Genomic DNA, 14535 nt, shown 5'->3' with positions numbered 1-14535 from the left:
CAGACAAGGGTTACATCGAAATTATGTTATCTGAGTCCACGAAATAAAATTATTCCCATCTCTCAGATCGTTACAAAAAAATAACAACTTACAGCTGATTCACAAGTTCCTGCCTACTATGACTCTGTGCCTACAGTTGAGAATTACCATAGCAAGTATAGCATATCTACTGACCGCCAGCGCTCCCTGATTTGAAAACGTACATTTTAAAAATAAAAAGTATTTCACTGAGCTCATCCCTTTTCCATATTTGCTAGTGGAAAAAAATGAAGCCTTCCCCAACTGTTTCAAGATCACGTTCTGCAAGTGCAAACTGCACAAACTGCATGTGTGAAACAGATATACATTGACAGCCCTACAGGCTTACCTGAAGTTAGTGCATCACTCATACCTGTCTGTGCCAGCTCACATTCAGAGTCCTCAAAGCACACGGAAAACAATGGAAAAGGAGAGGATAAATCCTTGGAGAGCAGCATGATGCCAGAGAACCGATTGTTCTTTGCTGCCCCATCCTCCCCCAAACACGCAGAATTAGTTATGTGAGAAAATAATATTCTTATGAAAACTTCTAAGAAGATGTTGAAAGATGTCCTTCATAAATGAAACTCATTTGGAAATTATATGATTTCACACCAAACACATAACAAATGACTATTTAAAGATTGACTTTTCAGTCAGCGAATTCTAATAATCTAAGACCTAAGCCATTACAAAATTTCCTGGACTAACTATGAGGAAGTACTGTATTCAAATTTAAATGTTCTGCAGTTTATTTGCTACCTCTTAAACCACTGCAAATCTAAAGGTTACCAAAAGGACTTGCCTTTGGTCATTCCACTCCCTTTTGGAACCTCTGTGTTCTCCAGCAATATATTGTTATATTCCATACTTGTTCCAATATTCAGACAAAAGAGGGAGTCAAGCACTAAGTACACATTAGGTAGAAGAAAGTTCAAAACAGGAGATAGCTTAGAAATTGTTGCAGAGACAGCTACTAAAAACAGAGACAAACATATGCAACTCAATCTCTAGCAAAATACTGTGAAGGACTGGACAAGGGCATGTTAACGAGGAGATGACATTCTTCCTCTTCTAATCTAGTTATTATTTGGGGAAAAAAGTCATAAGGAGATCTCATGTTTGAAGTTTGCACAATAGGAATTGTGATATCTGCACTATCTATTGCAGCATTTATCTTTGCGTGCATCTCTGTACAAGTTTAGTAAAGTAAATGAGTAAGGGATTGTTGTGGTTTAATGGTGGGGAGTGGGAACTACTTTGCTTGATGTCTCTAAACTATCATTTTTATAAATTTGGCCTTAACTAGTCTTGATGATTTATTCCTAAATAAGGGGCAAATAATTTTTTGGATTTCCCCTTAGAACACTGATTTCCAAAAGAACACAGGTAGAGATGGAGATAAAACTGAAATAAAATCGAATCATGTTTGCTCTTCAAGTCTTAATACAGCACTGAAAGTGGGACACCATTACATGGCCAGAGAGTCTGTACAAGAAGGAAGAGAAAAAAATCCAAAACAAAAAACTAGTGGGCAAAAGTTAATAGTAAGGGTCACATTAAGGAAAATGTTAATGATGTCCCTTAATGAGTTCAGAAGTTCAAAAAGAAAAATACAGAAAACAGGAGACTAGACATTCAAATCGAGCTTTCATATGCTGTAATTCTCAGGTAAATCTCTGTAATACAATAATTAAGATTCTATAAATACAGAGATATATATTTGAGGTACACATTTTAGTAGTGGTAATACCTGCTGCATTTCTCCTTGTATGCATCACTGCACAAGCTTAGTTGGTGTGTATACACATACAAATTACAGGAAATATTTTTCACATTGTACTAATGACTTTACTGATTTTTGAGGAAATGCAACAGTTCCACTAGAAAATGAAGCTTTATGCTTCAAAATAAAATAAAATAAAATTTATAAAGGTTATATCATATTTATGCCTTTACTAAATATAAAAGTTGACATATGGTGCAATGTTACCATATGTTTGATATTGTAAGAGCAGATTTCCAATGTGGTAGTAGAGTTCCCCACAATAACACATAATTAGCTTTGAATTCCCTTTAAAATTCTTCCTAAAGAAAAACAGCCCTCTCAAAAAATCCAAGTCACTGGAGATGTATGATCTATATGTCATCTATCTACAATAAATAGCAAAATGTAAAATGGATGCAATAGTGTGCATTTGCACAATGCAGATATAATACATACTAATTACAACTTTAATAGGACCTCTTATTGTTCATAAGGCAGCAGAAGTGAACAGCTGAGTATTTTCAGATCTGCTAGGTATGTAATTTAAAAATGTATCAAAAGAACCAAGGTTCTGGTAGAGAACAAGAACAATAAAAAGCCTCTTTTCGAATAGAATCAAGAGGAAATATTCTTTCTTATTTGCTCACTGAGATACTGTATGAAAGCCATAGTCCTGATCTGCTCAATTTTGGTTTGGACTGCTGCCATGGATCAGCTCTGATGCAGCTTAGATACTCCATAATAAATGTAAGTGCCCTTTAAATTTAAGAATAAATGAGGAGATGGCAAATATTTTACAGAAACCTCATTATATCAGTATTTTAAATATTTCAGTAGAAGCACTGGTGATCTGTTGAATTACAGAGCTGTGCACCTGGTTGCTTTTAAAATGCACCTCAGATTCTTCTTTCTAAAGAGATAAATATTACTACTGGAGAGCCAGTGAAAAATTTGGAAATTCCATTCTTGATCCTGTTTTTGATTTCACTGTGTGAACTTGGGTTAAACGCTTCTTTATGTGAATGTTAGCCAAATAATGTAATGATACAACATCAACTGCTAGTTTGAGTGTTTTGGGGAAAAATTACATTTATATGTGTTTTTAAAGCACTTTGATCTCTAGTACCAAGTTATCAGAAAAAAAAGAAGCCAAATAAATGTAAAAATAAATTATTAATGCTCTTACTTTGGTGTTAGTAGTGTCTAAAATGGGTGTATTTACCTATTCTGTTAATTTTTAGGAACATCTGTAAAGTATGATAGGTGAGCGCGTTACAGCTGATGTTTGAGAACACAGGTTGGTTAATTGAAGCTGGACAGATTTATGTGTAAGTGGTGAACTGAAACAACACATGTTGAGAGACTGGAACATGTCATTTTAAAAGCAGAGCAGCAAAAGTCCAATGGACAGAAAAACAAAAGCAGTCTCACCCAGAGAAAGAGCAAGTCATACAAAAGGTGAAACTTGGGCTGCTCTTGTGGGTGTCTCCCCTTTATGGTCCAACATTGGTTTGCCAAGGCAAGGCAAGGACCCGCTGTGAGCGTACCACAGCTCAAGAGTGTAGAAGTAGCTGGCCATATGAACTATATGAACTACCACAGGCATTTTCAGAAACAAAAAAGAAGAGGCCTCTGTCACCTCATGTGTGTCCTCCCATAAGCCTGAGCTTTAGGTCAACTTCCCTTTGGGCTTGTAAGACCACTGTTCTCTAAGTTAAGCCAGAAGCAGCTACATAATAGTCTCAAAAAAAGGAATATTAAAGACAGAGCAAAGATTGGAGAGACTTGACAACGTCAAGGATTGCATCTTGAACAAAGGAATAATAACAGCTCCGATGAAGCAGCTGGCATCATGCCCTTTGACAGCTGACTCCAGAATGGCCTCTGAGTCTTTCTGCTTGACTTCACTTACCAATAATTTATTTTGCAGATCATAGCTGACAAGTGCTTCTTTACCTCTTGCATTTGAAGCTGTAACATTGCTGAAATGGAAGAAAAGTCATCTCCAACTTTGTCAAGCATAACTTTGTTGGCATGATTGCAGATAAGGCCCCTTAGATCTGGATAACCCAATCTACAAAAATATTTTAACATTTTTTTTAGCAAGAAGTGTTCAAATCTGCTGCCAAATGCTACCAGGGTAGTCTTAGATCATGAATCTGTTCAATGCTGCAGCAGTGAGAAGAAAATATCTCTGCATCTTGTGCATATGCTAAATGATTGGAAAGACTCCCACATTTACTTCTATGGACTTCAAATAAGGCCTCGAATGGAAAAGAGATTAGCCAGATTTGCTAGGGAAGAAAATTCAACTTATAGACACAGAGAACGGACTGGTATACTGCGTACAAGTAGTCTGTTCAGACCAAAGGGATGGCACAAGAAACTAAACTCAAATGATCAGGAGACAGGGAGAATTTATAGTTAAGCACTGAAGGGAAGGGGAATTAAGTTAAATTCACTAGGAAATTATACTGACAAGTATATGAAGAAAAACATTTGTGATGTAACTGCTAACTCATAAAAAGTAAGAAACCAAGACAGATTTACTCTTCCAAGAGTTCTGTTTATAACATTTGGCTTCAACTTACTGATTCCAACATTGTCAAGTTCAGGCAGTATCATACGTTTTACCACCATCTACTTCTGTCACAGATTTGTACAATTAACTCTATTCAAAAGCTTACAGATGTTGTTAGGCAGGCAACTGGCCATAAATCAGAAAACCCTTAGCTTTAAATCAGAAAACCCTTAGCTTTTAAGAATACAGTCTTTAAAGAGCTAATACATAAAAGCTCCCTAGTGTGTATATATATACATACCCACTAACAAGAGCTAGTTGTATATACTTTTCTGTTCTCATTCCCACGTCAAATTTACTCAATTTACCAATCAAAGCAACATCTCTACTCTTTTGAGCCTGTAGGGTTAACAGAGCTAATGAAAAGAAAACTGTCTTTTGTCTGCCTGCATCCCCACCAATGACAATCATTCCATATCATTTTATTCAAAAGACAAGTAACAAATGTTCCAAATGGAATGAAAACTAAAAAGAGCAAAAAAGTGTAGAGCTGCAAAGTTAGTGCCCTTTCCAAGCCTCCTTAAGTCCTCACAGTAAGTGAGGACTTGGCACAGTAAGTTAAATACTATTTTGCAACAATGCTTGGACCCTAAAGGAATCAACTTAACATTGGAATGGAAATTTTAAGTCAGGATTATCCTCGTATATTTGTGGTATCCACTGCAGCTCCTGTTCAACTCCAATCTGTGATCAAGAAAAGTTTTGCTTCCCATTCCACCACCTCTTTTCACATGGCACAGACAACCGTAGCGATCATACAAGGCATAAGGTGATGGGTCAGCAGTTCAGACCTCGCTTGCTGCCTGAACAGACCATTCTCCATCTCCAAGAAAGACAAGGAAGGGTCCGATTCTCTTTTGTGTAACATTTTAAGGTGAACTGCTAACTGTTACATAGCCGTTTAAACTAATACTTTAGCACCCTCCCAAATCAGCTCCAAAGATACACGGTAATACCAAAGTCCCATGGAAATACATTATCTTAAAGAGATCTTTAGAAAAACTTCCATAGAACTGGGGTAGAAAGTGAAAGGGGAAAGAGAACAGTGACGACTCCAAAGTGCTCCTCTTCCCTTTTCAGAAGGTCTGCCAAGCCACCATGAAGATTCCACACTCACAACTGCACCACCTTCCCAATAAAGGGAAAAAGCTCAGTAGTGCAGGACACAAGCAAAAGGATTTCTTTTTCTTCTCAGTAGATGCCAGAGAATTTCTGACATGTACAGAAGCATTATGTTTTTCTTGAGTTGTTTATTCCGCTACACGTTTAGATTTGGATGATCTGGGACTTTCACATTCCTCAAAACTGCAAATACACAGTGCAGAAGATGCATCTAAAGATGCTACTTACAGATTTGCTTTCCCTCTAAGAATATATTTCAGTTAGGGGGTCTGCATGGAGAAATAATTTTTAACTTCTTTTCATACCATAATATTGTCAGGTTCAAGAATTTGAAATTTGTAATTTTGCAGAAATACAGATGTGGAAATACGTCATGAGATAAATGCTCACATCAAAGTCCACAAATCACAACTTCAGAATCCAAATGTGTATTAGAAAAGTGAACTGGAAAAGATTCCAGGCTGCACCCAACAACTGTTCCTTCTTAACACAAATAAGATATGACAGCATCCATGGTTCAGGATAACTCTAATCAAATCTCTTCCTTTTTACTTCCCAAAGAGTAAATTTGACTCATCAGACCTCTAGTAAAAACAAGTATCACCCAGAAACTCTTTTTTTTTTTTTAAATAAAGCTCTGAAAATGAGAGGGTCCAAGCAGAAAGGCATAATGTCTAAATCTGAGGAACCTTCTTCTTTTATCTGTTTGATATTTAACAAAGTATTCACTGTTTACTTATGCTTTTTGTACAGATAGCCATTAAGTCTGAGTTACAGTTCTGACATGCATGCTGTGTTTACCAGAGATGAATAATATAACATTGCTACATGCCAACAACATTATACTGGAAATTTAATACCTGACTACTGTCTGTAAATAAGGACACACACTAGTTTCTATGGGACGTTTTTTCTATCCTTAGAAGAACATAGAGATGCCTTTTGCAATCATTCCTACATATATGTTTAGGTATATATATATGTATACACATGTAAGTACATTTTCTCTGGTTCTTTAAAACTTTTTTTTTTTTTTTTGCAATACATCCTCTAACGATTATAAGGAACAGTCAGGTTAGAATATAATTCATAAATGAAATATTTTGAAAAATGGAATTAAATTATTGAATAAATTATTGATCCAGACATAAGCTTTATGTGAAGAATGTTCAGAGCAATTATTTACTCAGCAATCTACTCATTCCATATACTGAAAAAGGGTGAAATAACTTATTTTGATAATAATGACCTTTATGTGAAGAATGTTTAGAGCAATTATTTACTCAGCAATCTACTCATTCCATATACTGAAAAAGGGTGAAATAACTTATTTTGGTAATAATGACTTAAAACAATGTTCCAGGAATCCCTGGATTTTTAGCTATCACCCTCCTCTTTACAATGGGGAAATCTACTGATTTGACTACTCAGTTGAGGCAAGGCATCTGTGAGATGTCTAAATCCACTGCATTTTCTTGTTACTAGCTTCATGAATCTCTATAGCGGCTCTTGGAAATGCTCTGGACTATATTTAGTTATTCTAATTATTGAGGCTAACGTGTACGATTCATGAAATCTTGGCAATATGAAATGCTGGTGGCAAACTCACAGAACTTGTACAGGCTTTTTCTGGGTTGGAAGGGACCTCAGGAGGTCACATGGTCCAGCTTCCTGCTCAATGTACAGTCAACATTATACTCAGATCAAGTTACTCAGGGCTTTGTCCAGTAAGGTCTTGAAAACCTCCAAGGATGGAGACTCCACAATTTCTCTGGGTAACCCATTGCAATGTTAAGCTATCCTCACAGAGAACTTTTTTTTCTTTACAACCAGTCACAACCGCCTATGTTTCAATTTATAAATGCGGTCTCTTGTCTACCCATCGTGCACCTCACTAAAACTGTCTTCTCAGTAAACCCCTCACAGGTACTGGCAGGCTGCTGTTAGGTCCCCCAAAGCTGTCTCTTCCCCAGGCTGAACAGGCCCCAGTCCTTTAGCCTCTCCTTACAGGGCAAATGCTCCAGCTTCTAATCACCTTGGTGGCCCTCCACAGCAATCTTTCCCGTTTAAACATCCTTTTTGTATTGGGAGGCCCCCAAACTGGACACATTATTCTAGATGTGGTCTAATGAGTGCCAAGAAAAGGGGAGTAATAATTTCCCTTGATTTACTGGCTAAAGTCCTGCTGATGCAGCCCCAGGATGCCATTAGCCCTGCTTGCTGCCAGGGCACATTGCTGGCTTACGTTGAGCCCAATGCCCACCAAGACCTCCAGGTCCTTTTCAGCAGAGCTGCTCCCCAGCGAGTCAGTCGCCAGTCTGTAGCAGTGCAGGGGTTAGTCCATCCCAGGTGCAGGACTTTGCATTTGACCTTGCTGAATTCATGACATTCCTGTTGGTCCATTCCTCCAGCCTGACTAGGTCCCTCTGGATGATGACCCTGCCCTCAAGCACATCAACTGGCCTTCCCAACTCGGTGTCATCTGCAAACTTGAGAAGAGTGCACTCCATCCCTTCCTCCAGGGCTTTGATAAAGATGTTAAATAGGATGGATCCTAGGACAGACTCCTGGTCTGTCATCCGCAGACAGCAGACAGATTCTGCTTGCAGCCAGCCTTGAGGTAGAGCATGAAACATTAACCGCTACACTTTGAGGCTGACGATTCAGCCAGTTGTTTGTATACCTAGCAGTCAATTTAGGCTGTAATGTCCCAACTTGGATATGACGATGCGTGACTAAAACCTTCCTTAAGTCAAGGTAGAAGATATCCAATGCTCTCCTGTCATGCAGGATACACCGGCATGATTTACCCTTGGTAGATCCATGCTGGCTATTCACAGACACCTACTTCTCTTTCATTTGTGCAGAAATGGCTTCCAAGAGGACCTTCTCCATGATTTTCCCAGGAACTGAAGTGACTCTAACCAGCCAGTACTCCCTCAGATTATCCTTCTTTCCCTTTTCAAAGATGGCGCAAAGATAGGTGCGCTGGCCTTTCTCCAGTCACTGGGAGCACACCCCAGTCCCTACAACCTTTCAAAGACAAAAGAGTGGCCTCACAATGACATCAGCAGGCTCTTTCAGCACCCTCAGATATACATCATCTGGTCCCATGAGATGGGTCAAGATTTCTCAGGAGATCCCTGACTTGATGCCCTTCCCCTTCTGGTAGATCCTCTCCTCCTTAAACCCTACCTCTAGGCACAAAGGCCCAGGAGACCTTGTCAGTGAAGACTCAGGAAGATAGCATCGAGTATCTCAGGCTTATCTGTGTCCACTTTCACTAAATCACTGAATCACTAAATTCAGCAGCAAGACCACATTTTCCCCGTTTATTCTTCTACTGCTAATATCACAGAAGCTCTCCTTGCTGCCCTTGATACTCCTTGGCACTTTCAACTCTAGGTGAGCTTAGGCTTTCCTCACACCTCACACTTAACACCTCTCTTGAGGTTACTCAGCATAATCTACCAAAGGCATCAACAAAATGCTACAGATGGTATAAGCAGCAGTAATACTCAAAAATGTTAATTCATAAAGTCAATGATCTAAAGCGCAAGCTCTGGACACTGCAAAAGGCCTGTTATAAAACTGCTGAATCAAAATTTTAACATTGTCTGTTTCTCAGACAATGACAGTTTTTCCTCAAACAAATGCCTGTTCTCAGACAAATCTTTCTTGTGACTGCAGCAATGAAAGTCATACTGTTGATTACTAAGTCTCCAGGTAGCGGTTGCACACAAGAGCACAGGGTTACAAGACTGTTACAAGACAGCTTTCAAAGTAAGGGAGTTTGGAGCCATCCCATGAAAAGCATCAGGAATTCCCCCCAAAGCGTTTGAGCAACAAGAAAGAAAATGTTCATTAATTATGAGGTTCCACGTAGCTCCTACTTCATCCTCACTGTTCTCCTCTATGGGCTGGCAATAGATTTGTCTACTTTGGTATTTAATTCAGATCAGAAATGTATTTTCATAGCATATCTCCCAAACATCCCAATGCGCTTTCCCCACATAAAGGTATCCTGAAGCATACGAACAGATTACTTCTGGATGAAACAAAACTACCAGATGTACTTCTACTGTTAATTTATGTTTAGTCCATGGGACCAGCTAGATGTGAGCTGCTACAAAAGTAAGACCCCTCCAGAAAACAAACAAGCAAAGATACTGCAGTAAGCATGTGTGGTCCTCAACACCACATGCTTCACTCCACAGATCTGCTCATCCTATGCTGCAGCTGTAGTTAGTGCAGCTCTAAACTGAAAGTAACATTAAGGTCCCTTCTTGCCACCCACCCTGGGTGACTCTGCAGTGTTATATATATGCTGTCACAGAAACATGGATTTTCCCTTACACAACCTCATCTATCAAAATTAACATCAGGAAATACGCATTCTGATATAATTACAGGACTGTTTCAACTTCAGATTTTTTGAAGTAGGTTTTCTGATGTCTAAAAACCTAAATCTGCTTTCCATTTAATATTTTCTGTTAAATTGCAGTTTGGGCAATGAAAATGGACAGTTTCATTTTTTGTTTCTTATTGCAGAAACACAGTAGTGCTAGGGATGAAAACATTTAATTATTTAAAAATACTACATACATTTCTGTTTAAATAATGAAAATACTGGCTTTCATGTTAAGTTTTAGAAACAGCAATATGACAGTAGGTCTCTTATGTAAATAAAACATGCTGAAAAACAGAATAGTATGCATAAATTTAATAAGATACAGAACCCTGTAAATCAGCTCATTTCACATCCCCAAGATTTCATGAATTTGATATGTTGGACTCAATAACAAAATAACTCTTGGATTTGATACTGTACGTTCAATCCTGAGCAACATAGTTCCAAGCTTTTCACATAATTATGCCAGTGAAAATATGAAAAACATTTGCTTCTGTGACAAAAACTTCTTCTTATGAACATACTCTTGACAGATTTTCTTGTTTTCTAAATTTTTGTTAACTATTACAGTATAGTCAGTCCCTTTTTGTACAAAACAATTATATTTTCAAAAAATTAAGTATGTAACTCATGTATGCATCACGTTTAAAACATATTTAATTTAAACTGAAATTAACTGATGATGTACCATAAAATAGCTAAGTTTGGGTTTTGTAGCTTTATTTTCTGGAGTAGTGAATAAAATTAATTTTAATTTGTGGAATGGGAAGAAGATACCAGTATGGTGTTGAAAACACATTATATTCTTTTGATGAGAAAACTTTCTACTCATCTGGACCTGAAACAAAATGGAGCCCGAGGAATAAATTATGATTTGGCTAAATTCAGCACGCTCATTTGGTCATCAACTCATTTACAGCAACATCTTTGTACTTTTGCCAGTGCTATGCATTTGCATTCTACTTAGAATTATGCAGAATGAGCTATGCATTTCTCTGGCTTAACACATAAGCTTGCTGTTACAGCTACTTTAAATGAGACCCATGTAATAGTTTGATCCTCATTTCTAAACAGCTTTAGCAACTGCTGTGAATGAATTTATTGGTTTAGTCTCACCACAAGGTGAGACCATCCAAAGTTGTGAAAGAGAAAAAAAATGTATTAGTTGGGGATGTTTTGCAGACTAGTACACAAGGACAATCACCGAGAGCTGCTTTAAAAATTAGTATAACAATATTTGTTTAAATTACATGTGAATAGTGTACTTGAAAAGCCTTGAGAAGGCTTGAATCAAATCAGGGCAAAAAAGAGAAAAGGATTTAAACCACCTTTGAGCCCTAACAGTAATCAGTATTGTCTAACTCTAGCACCACTGTTTTGTTCCCCACAGTCTAAAGTGTATCAAGTGAGCATTTAACTTGTAAAAAAGATAAAAGGGTTTTTTTTGTTTTTTTTTTTTTTGCAGATCAACCTATAGAGGGAGATGAAATAGAGACTGTAATATTTTATATGACTATCATCTCCCAAATGCTGAAGACAAAGATTTGGAAGGGTGAGTCTGAAACAAATTTAGTGTGATCGCACTAGTGATAGCTTTGCAAGCACTGTGTGCCTACGTGGCTGAGGTTTGAGTTGTAGTCCCTGCTCTGCTAAAAATCAGATCGCACATCTCCTTAGTTTTCCCATATTTTAATCTAGCGAGATTATACTTGTCTGTTTTCTATAGTAGGAAGTCTTGCTCAATAATAAACACTGTAAAATGCTCAAATCTGCTAGCAAGAGTTACTGGAAGATCTCCTCTCTCCTTGCAAACGAAGGGAGAACATGCTGACGTTGAACACGAACCTTTAGCTCTGATATAATCAGGTTGATGCCTGAATGGGATCATTTCAATTAAACTGGCATGTGGAACAGCTCCCTGAAGATGGCACATGCTCAATGAAAAAGGAATATTCGGAATCAGAGCAAACCCTGTCTCCCCTTCCCAGCTCCCAAATTTCAGCCATCCCCTACTGGTCAACACCAAACAATTATTTTCAAATATTCTAGTGCAAAAAATCTGAATGGCATTACTGAGGGCTCTGTGAAGCTAGAGAAGACCGTTTTGTAGAAATCCTTTCACAGAAATACTTGCAGGAAAAGAAACCATTGTCCAAACTATCTGTTTTTTCTTAGTCTCTCCCTTTGGAACACTTCAACTGCTTGAAAAAAAAATGCTAATTGGAAAAATCTCTACAGTGACTGGTAGAGATGTTTCCCCACTCTGGTACAACAACTGACTTTCTTAGCTCAAAGACATCTCCCAGGATGAGCCAAGTTTGGTGAGGACAAAAAGTGTGTGATGATAACCTCATACTTGAGTTATGTGCTTAATGCACACCAGAGAACAAGGATGCAAAGTATATTAATTATAACTGCTAATTATCACCACAGCATCATATTTGGATTTCCAGAAATTCCATATATTTCCAGCTTTTTGGTAGAATTTTTTCATTAATAAGGGCAAGCTTTTTGGTGAAGAAAATGATGCTTAGTCAAACACACAGCTTTTCCCCACGTAATCAGAGAAATATGTGCCTAAGAAAAGACAAAATTGTGCATATGAATGTTATTGCCATGGAATAGGGTCCACGGTAAGTTATTTCTATAGAAGTTTAATACAAAAATCAGTAAAGAGTAGTTGCGTTACGCCACTAATCTCAGGATATATGGATCTAGAATCAGAGGAATAATCCTTCAGCCAGCTCTTATTGCAGAACTTGCTATACTGCACGTGCCGCTTGGCCAGGATCAAGCACCAGCTAATGACAGACACCTTCGGCAGACGGGGGAATGCCTAGCATAGCAGAGGAAGCAATTTATATGTTCTACTTGTAGGGATTTGACACTTTCTGTGTAAAGCTGTATCACATTTTTGCCCGTCTGTCATGAGCACCACGAAGGCTGCAAGTTCCCCAGGGCAGGAACCTGTTAAACGCTTAGCACGACACAGGAGCTCCATGGTAATAATTACCACTGCTATTAAATGCACTGTGGCATAGCTGTTTCAGTATCCTCAATGCAACTCATATTTCTGTAGGGCTGTCAGTATAATAATGTTACACTGAATTGCAAGTGGGGAGGTTTGGGGAAATGTGAGGAAATGCTCTATCGGTTTCCCTGATCTCCTGCAGGGCTAGGCAGATTTTTGGACACCAATATTCTGCGGCCCCAGTGCTGCCAAGAGCTGGAAAAGACGGCCATGCAATTAACATGTGACATCATCTTGTAAGAACCCATCCAGATAGTCCTCAGTTTTTGTGCATGCTGTGACAACAACTGAAAAGCATATACAATTGCTCCCAAACTAAAAAGCACTAGAGCTTTCCTCCTGCAATTTAAATACTTTGAGTTCAAACTGAAATCATAATTCCACGCTCCATTTCTCCTTTGTGGAAAACAACTTTTTGATAAACTAATACGGGTATGAGCCACCAGCTGAGCTCCAGACAGGAAATATCTCCTTTACGCTCCGACTTTCCCTCTTGGTGTATAAAGCAGAGACGTGTGCTGCCTTTCCAGGGGCAGCCCTTGGTGCTCTCCACAGTTTGCAGAACCACATGGGGCAGCCGCACACTGGACCGACTGCCTCAGCAAACTCCTTCAAACCCAAAGAGCAGGACCGGTAAGAAGAGCCTTAAGAAATGATCACTAGTGAGACTCACTGTGAAGACACTACTTGTATGTAAATGCTTGAATACTGGAGGTACAAAATAGGAAGAGGGATCTTGCTGCAGAAAAGTAAAATCCTTGCGAATCTCCGGCTCTGTGAGATTCCAAATTACATTTTCCCAGGTGGAACACATGGGATTAGAAAGATGGAGAAAAAAAACCAAACTTTTTTCTCAAGAGTAATTCTTCAAGGAAAACTTTGATGTGCGCACCAACACTTGCACAAATCAAAGCCAGCATTGTTTTTAATACAGAAGTAATTAATATAATTCTAATAATTTCTACCCTTTATTTACACACAAATTCCCACTTATACTGCTAGACTTTTCACATACAGAATTAAAACGGTTGAATTAATCTAATATATTCTTATATGTTTTTGTGAGTGTATGACTACACAGACAAGCCCCTCCACACACACGCGCACGCAGAATATTGCACATACACAAAACAAAACCTTATGCAGGTTTTTTTCCTTTCCTTTTTTTTAAGAATAAAATAAAACTTCCAGGTTTTCAGATGCTAAATGATTGATATACTTTCCATTTAAATGCAAATTTGACTTTTTTTTCAATGGGATGACAAGTACTTTTGCCCAAATTTTTCAGAAAAAATCATTCTGAAATATTGGAGAAGGCTGGGGGGATGAGATCTGTCTAGATTTGTTTGGCATAATTCTTAATAAGATAACCTTGATGTATTTTCTTTTATCAATTCATCTTAGTTTTCGATCACTTCTGAAAAGAAAATGTAGTGTATTATACACCTTCGGAATTAAATAGGTTAAGTAAAAGAGAAGGAAGTCTACCCATAGTTATTTGTGCTTCTAGGGAAGAGAAGGGAAGTGAATTTTGCAAAATAATGATCTACTGCTAGTGTAAAATGCAGGGCAAAAAAATGAGAGTTCAAGAGTAGCATTATAAT

General features: G+C 38.0%; 1 protein-coding gene across 8 annotated transcripts in view; it reads right to left on the bottom strand.

The window, feature by feature from the left end:
* TOX (thymocyte selection associated high mobility group box) overlaps nt 1–14535 on the bottom strand; it is a 222734-nt gene that overhangs the window by 125868 nt on the left and 82331 nt on the right. The window contains exon 1 of one of the 8 annotated variants that reach the window (XM_009673520.2): nt 3699–3764. The exons of the other annotated variants lie outside the window; for them this stretch is intronic. The gene's annotated coding sequence lies outside the window, so the exon portion shown is untranslated. Of the gene's footprint in view, nt 1–3698; nt 3765–14535 lie in introns of those variants that run through there. 8 annotated transcript variants of the gene reach the window in all.

Source organism: Struthio camelus, chromosome 2 (assembly GCF_040807025.1).
Source record: "Struthio camelus isolate bStrCam1 chromosome 2, bStrCam1.hap1, whole genome shotgun sequence".
Taxonomy (NCBI): Eukaryota; Metazoa; Chordata; class Aves; order Struthioniformes; family Struthionidae; genus Struthio; species Struthio camelus.
Note: the sequence above shows the minus strand (reverse complement) of the source record. Positions and strands in the feature narration are given on the sequence as shown.